Here is a 7026-nt window from a genome sequence, read left to right on the forward strand (position 1 = left end):
TCCCTTTACTTTGGATGTGTTTGTGTTCAACTATCTTGTCTTTGACTGTCTTTTTTTCCACAACGTTTTATTCGATATCTGTCTATTTGTACCTGTTTGCATGCTTTGCCCTGTCTTATCTTTATACCTGTCTGCCTTCCTGTCTTTCTACCTGTGTATCTGTCTGTAACTTTTTCTTCTTGCCTGTCAGTATATTCTTTCTGTGTGTCTGTCTATCTATCCACTCACCAACACCACACTCGCCACAGTAATGTAGATAAGCATTCTATCCTTTGTTTTTTTATTTATAGTCACATCAAGCTAATGGTTCTTGTTATGGTTCGGCAACTCATACGTGACCAAGGCCGGTGTACAGAAATGCTCAGAACATTACTGCAGCTTTGTTCAAACTCGTAAAAAGTAATGATGGTTTTATGCAACTTTCGAGGGATTTTTTTTTTTTTTTTCTTTTTCTAAGTCAATTACTTCATAACGAGACAACGGAGGATTTAGTGGTAAGACTTCCATTCTCTTTGCAATTTTCAGTCACGCCAATTAATTTCTCCACCCTCATGGAAGCAAGATTCGAGGCCAGTCAATCGTGGACCTTCACTCAAATAAGCCACCCTTTCTGGCTTCCCTCTTCCACCCAGCTCTGTCCCCCATGTATGATTTTTCCACTTTTTTTCAAGCAACATTTACTCCTAGGTAGGGCAATGTTGAGAGGGGAGGAAAGGTGTAGGAGTGGATTGTCCCAGAACTTTCATCAATGACTTCTGCTTCTGAAAGGGAATGGAAGGAAACAAGTAGGCAAGGCTGTACGTACGAAGGAGTCCATTGTTACAAACGGGAAGCATTTATTGTCATTAAGCTTGTGTTTTATTAATTTCTCCGTGTCACTTTTAAGTTTTGCTTAAGATACAATTTTTTAGCGTACTTTTTTTTCATTTTTTTTTATTTATTTTTGTTTCAGTTACTGGGAAGTTCAACCTTAATTTATTCATCTATTTTATTGAAGTTTGCTAAGAGCGTTTATAGTTTGAAGTTTCATTTCTAATAGCTACTAGAATTTCTTGGCAACCACAGTAGAAATATATCTGATTGCTTATATATTTTTTTCTCTTAAATTGTGGGTTTCTTTTTATAGCTGTTGTTTTTCTGATGAATAGAGTATGAATTGCAATATTAGATTCCCTTATAATCTTGCTAGGAAACACACATATGAACCAACAAAAGGAGACGTAATTAATAAAATGCATGAAACGCTTCACATTATCTTAGAGAAATACAACACTCTTGATTTATTGGTGATGTCAAAAGAGGCGTTTGCTTCTCCAATACCACCAAGGCAACGTAATTCAGCCTTTGTATTTTGGCTTTGGCTTGAAATACAACACACACTAATTATTCTTATGGGTGATGTCAAAAGGGGCGGTTGTGTGTTGGTCTGGATATAGAATACAGCTGTGGTTCTCATGGATTATGTTAGTCTTGTTTCTCTAACACCACAGACAGCAACACTCGCTCCGAGGTGTGAAGGAGGTGAACAGTGAACAGTGAATAGTAACAATAGCCGCGTTTTCGTGTTCAAATTGTCTCGAACTCAAGTCGACTTGAGATTGGCGTGCTCGCCAAAATGTTCCAATTTACTCCCTAGATTGCCAGACTCCTTTGATATTCCAAAATACTATTGATATAGTTTAAGTGACACTGATATGGAAAACAATGTATATATATATATATATATATATATATATATATATATATATATATATATAGAGAGAGAGAGAGAGAGAGAGAGAGAGAGAGAGAGAGAGAGAGAGAGAGAGAGAGAGAGAGAGAGAGATTTTCCCGAGGCCTTCAATATTCGTTAATTAAAGACACTCATTCATGACAGCTGAATAAACCATACGCTGCAAAATATTGGACTGGCAGCCGTTTTGACGGGCGGTGTCGGGTGCCACATTATTTGAAGGGCGTCATGGGCAAGTGAGATGTTGCCCACGACACCGGTAAGGTAGTCCATCGTGGAAGCACACACTGACGCTTCCTCATCTTGCTGTGTGTTATACAGCCAAACCAAGGGAAAAAAAGTCTCTTCATGCAATGATCTTAAATAAGCTCAGCTTTGGGGCAATAACTGAAATAAAATACTGCCTCATCTCATGTTATTTATCACTCATTATATTAGACTGGGTATCTCGGTATGATATAATTATACCGAAAACTCAAGATAATAATGCGTCTCAGTATTGAAGGGGTTAAGTTGTAGTGACAGCGCGAAGTATGCCATGAATAATACACATTTTCTTTAATACTAATACATGGAGAACATTTATATACTTTACATAACGTACATTGTGTTTGTGTACATTTTCATTGACACTCACGTATTATGAAGCACGCTTTTCTATATATATCGAGAAACATTTAATTATATGTTCACGTATTTCCTTTGGTACTCAAGCATTAGATACACTATTATGTTTCCTATAAGTACTACAATTAACGCAATAATACTCAATATCGGTTACCAGTGTGAATGTTCTTCCATATTAATTTAGTAGTAAATGCTTGTAGGCAGTATTCCCTACAGAGTTTGCAATAAAACATGTAGAACAACAAGGAAGCTAAATCTGGTTGTTCCTCTCATCAGGTACATTCAGCACATACTAAACTAGTCACCATCAAGTCGACAGTGTAAATTTCCCACCACACTGTCGCGTTTGCTGTATTTATCCCTGTTTTTGTCTCACTGGAAGGAACATTTAGCAGATTGCAGCTTGGAGATAAATATGAGATCGTATATGTTATTTGCTTGTCCTCTTTGCTCGCCTTGTCACGCTGTCTCCATGCAGTCAAGATCGAAAAAAACAAAAGCTCGTGAGAAAATTTAGCTATTAATCCCTACAAACCAGGAGTCCGAATTCTGTGAAGCATTTTGGTGTGTCATTTTTGTCTCACTCTTAACAGACTCTCGTGAAAGTTACTACAGTGATTTTACGATTATAATGACGATTTTAATAGGGACTCTACACGACTAGTGAGAGAAACACGCATGAGAATTTGAATCATCACCTCTGTTGCGTTTAAATAATGTACTTAATGCGAGAACAAAGGGCTGAGAGGAGCTTTTTAGGTGTAAAGATGTGTGAATATAACGAGGCTTGTGTGATATAAGTGTGGCAGATGTGTGGTGGTGGGCAGATGTGTGGTTAAAGAATAGCTGTGTTGTTGTGTGCAGGCGTGTGATAATGAGCAAATGTGTGATAATCGAGCAGGTGTGTGGTGGGTAGGTGTGTGTGTTTGTGGTGGGTAGATTTGTGTGTGGTGGGTAGATTTGTGTGTGTGTGTGTGGTGGGTAAGTGTGTGTGTGCGTGTGTGGTGAAAGTATAAGTAAAGGTAAGTAGTTGTGGATAGATATGCGACAGAGCAGTTGTGTGGTTGTGTGGTGGTAGTGTATATGTGGTAAAGGTGCAGGTGTGTGGTGGTAGACTTATGTGAACTGGAGGACATGTCGGAGGGAGAGAAGTGAAGGGCTGAAGTAAACACGTCTAGTTAAGTTTACGAAAAAAGTGGCCTTGAGGGATTTAAAAGCAAGGAGGAGGAGGAGGAGGAGGACGAGGAGGAGGATCAAAGAGGTTTCGATGCTAAAAAAGAGACCATCTTCTTTTCCTCTTGCAAGTTTAGGTTAGTGAAAGTGTGTTCTGATGTCACACACACACACACACACACACACACACACACACACACACACACACACACACACACACACACACACACACACACACACACACACACACACACACACACACACACACACACACACACACACACACACACACACACACACACACACACACAGTAAAAATATTCTTTATCTCACTATATATATCTGCCTGTCTGTCTGTCTGTACGTCTATCTGTCTGTCTGTCTGTCTGTCTGTCTGTCTTGCGGTCCATGTGGTTCTGTTCTGGTATCTTATTTCTGGCTGACTCTCTATCTATCTGTTTGTTTTGCATTGTCTCCGTCACTGTCAGCATTTTCATCTCATTGTAACACCTGGCCTTTGTCTAACATTTCACATCCTCACCAGTCATAATTGTTGTTTAATCTGTCACTTTTTTTCCACTTATCTGTCTGACATTTACCTTCCCACCTGTTAATTGCTCTCTAATCCATTTATCAGTCCAATTTGTGTACCATTCTTTCCATATCTAATTTATCCCTTCTCTTTCAGTCTAATACTCTACAACCACACCTGTCAGTCATCACGTAAAATCATCACCTGTGCTGTCGAACACTCCCCAAGCAAACCTGTCATTAGTGCCTCTATCTACCTGCACCACCTGTCTAACATTCTACCGGCACACCTGTCAACTTCCCCTCTATCTACATGTCCTACTTGCCAAACACTCAACAAGCACACCTGTTAATTAGCAAATATATCTACTAGTCACGCCTCACCTGTACTACCCACACGTCCTCCCCCAACACACACACACACACACACACACACACACACACACACACACACGCCCGGTAGCTCAGTGGTTAGAGCGCTGGCTTCACAAGCCAGAGGACCGGTGTTCGATTCCCCGGCCGGGTGGAGATATTTGGGTGTGTCTCCTTTCACGTGTAGCCCCTGTTCACCTAGCAGTGAGTAGGTACGGGATGTAAATCGAGTAGTTGTGACCTTGTTGTCCCGGTGTGTGGTGTGTGCCTGGTCTCAGGCCTATCCGAAGATCGGAAATAATGAGCTCTGAGCTCGTTCCGTAGGATAACGTCTGGCTGTCTCGTCAGAGACTGCAGCAAATCAAACAGTGAAACACACACACACACACACACACACACACACACACACACACACACACACACACACACACACACACACACACACTGCGTAGTGTAGTGGTTAGCACGCTCGACTCACAATCGAGAAGGCCGGGTTCGAGTCCCGGCGCGGCGAGGCAAATGGGTAAGCCTATAAGCAGTAAATAGGCATGGGATGTAACTCGAGGGGTTGTGGCCTCGCTTTCCCGGTGTGTGGAGTGTGTTGTGGTCTCAGTCTTACCCGAAGATCGGTCTATGAACTCTGAGCTCGCTCCGTAATGGGGAAGACTGGCTGGGTGACCAGTAGACGACCGTGGTGAATTACACACACATAGCAAAGGTGTGACTAAAAACTAACCTTGGACTCAGGTAACCTTTCATTAATTATCTCACGTATCCCTGACCCTCACAACCTTAATTAGTATTCCCCCTCACTTCCCTCCCCTCACTCTCTTACCTCCTTGCCTTTCCCTCCCTCCTTACCTCCTCATTACCCTTCACTTTCCATCTTCCTTGATCTTCTCTCCCTTCCCTCCTTCCTTCCTCTCTTTACCTGTGCATTATCCTTTTGCTTTGCATCTTCCTTCATCCTTACTGTATTTATAATTTTCGTCTTCTTTCTTTTTTTTCTCATTTTTCTCTTTACTTTCCTTCTCCCTTCATTTTCCATATTCTGTTCTTCCTTCCCTTCGTCTTATCTCCTCCTCCTCCTCCTCCTCCTACGCCACGCCAACCCTGAGTTTTTACCACTGATAAACACAACTCAAGGCCAAAGGAGTCAGTAATTTACAAGACTTTTAGTGGCTCCGTCTTGCCTCACGCTCTCATCCTTCCCTCCTCCTCCCGGCTCTCCACGCCCCTGGTTCCCTTTAGCTCCTGTTCCTTTCCCCGCTTCAGCGCCTCAGGTCCCCCACCACCCAGCTCCTCCCGTCCTCCTCCCTGTCAGTCCACGCCCTTGCCTTCATTCCCGCGAGTTACATGACGAATGGTGTAGTGGGTTTCCAGGTTTTCTGTCTTGAGATCACGGGAATGCTGAGGTGAAGAAAATGATTGGAATGCTGTAGGGTGGAGGAATGGTTGATGGGGAGGAGGTGGAGGAAGGAAAGGAGAAAGCGACAGGTGTAAAGGAATTGATGAAGAAAGCGACTCATGGGAAGGAGAAATAGGAGAAGAAGAAAGTGAGTGAAGGGAAGATAGGGATGAGATGGAAAAAAAGAGAAGAGTAGATAGGTGAAGGTGAGGGAAGGAAAGGAGAAAAATCAGGTGTGCAGGAAAAGATGAAGAAAAGGACGACAAAAAGGAGAAATAGTTTTGTATGGAGGAAAGGAAAATAAGTGAAGGAAAAAAAGGTACTGGGCAGATGTAAAAGAGAGAAGAGTAGGTAGATGGAAAAAGAAGTGGAAGGAAAGAAGGAAAGATAGGTGTGAAGGAAGAAATAAAGAAAGGAATGATGGGAAAGAAAATGAATGAAGGGAAAATAGACAGGAGACGGAAAGGAGAGGAGAACAGTACTAGATGAATAAAAGGAAGGACAGTTACATAAAGTTACATAGATGCACATTACACAGGTCACACGTCCATTTCGGTCCTCACGAGACGACCTGACCTATGACTACTAGTAAAAAAAAAACATTCCCTAAGACATGAAGACTAAGAGGCGACTTCGTTCAGGTGTTTAAGGTGACATGGACTGCAGTATGTAAATTCACTATGTAATGAGATCAACCATTCAAATTACACAAGAGGAAACAGCTGCAAAATTCTGAGCAAAATTCTTAACCCTCACGAATCCAAATGTTTATTCAACGTGACATCAAAAGAAACACATTGAGAGAGAGAGAGAGAGAGAGAGAGTAGATTTATTGCGAAGGACAACTAGAAGAGGAAGAAAAGAAGCAAAACTGCGGAGAAAATTACTGGAAAAATCTAGGAAAACGTAAGAGAAAGGAGAACAAGGATGTGAGGCTATCAGTGTGGAGGTGCAAGGAATGTTACGACGGAAATTTACTAACAAATATAGACACTGAGAGGAAAAGAAATAAAAGAAGATGAAGGTGAACGAAGTGAGGAATAAACAGAAGAGATTTTAAAAGCATCACTGAATATTGGAGAGAACATTTTTGCTTAGGTCACTTTCAATTTCTATTATAAACTGGATTTTTATTTATTTTTTTTTTACTTCAAAATGTAATAAAAAAAAAAAACACTACGAA

The sequence above is a fragment of the Portunus trituberculatus genome, chromosome 21 (assembly GCF_017591435.1).
Source record: "Portunus trituberculatus isolate SZX2019 chromosome 21, ASM1759143v1, whole genome shotgun sequence".
NCBI classification, from domain to species: Eukaryota; Metazoa; Arthropoda; class Malacostraca; order Decapoda; family Portunidae; genus Portunus; species Portunus trituberculatus.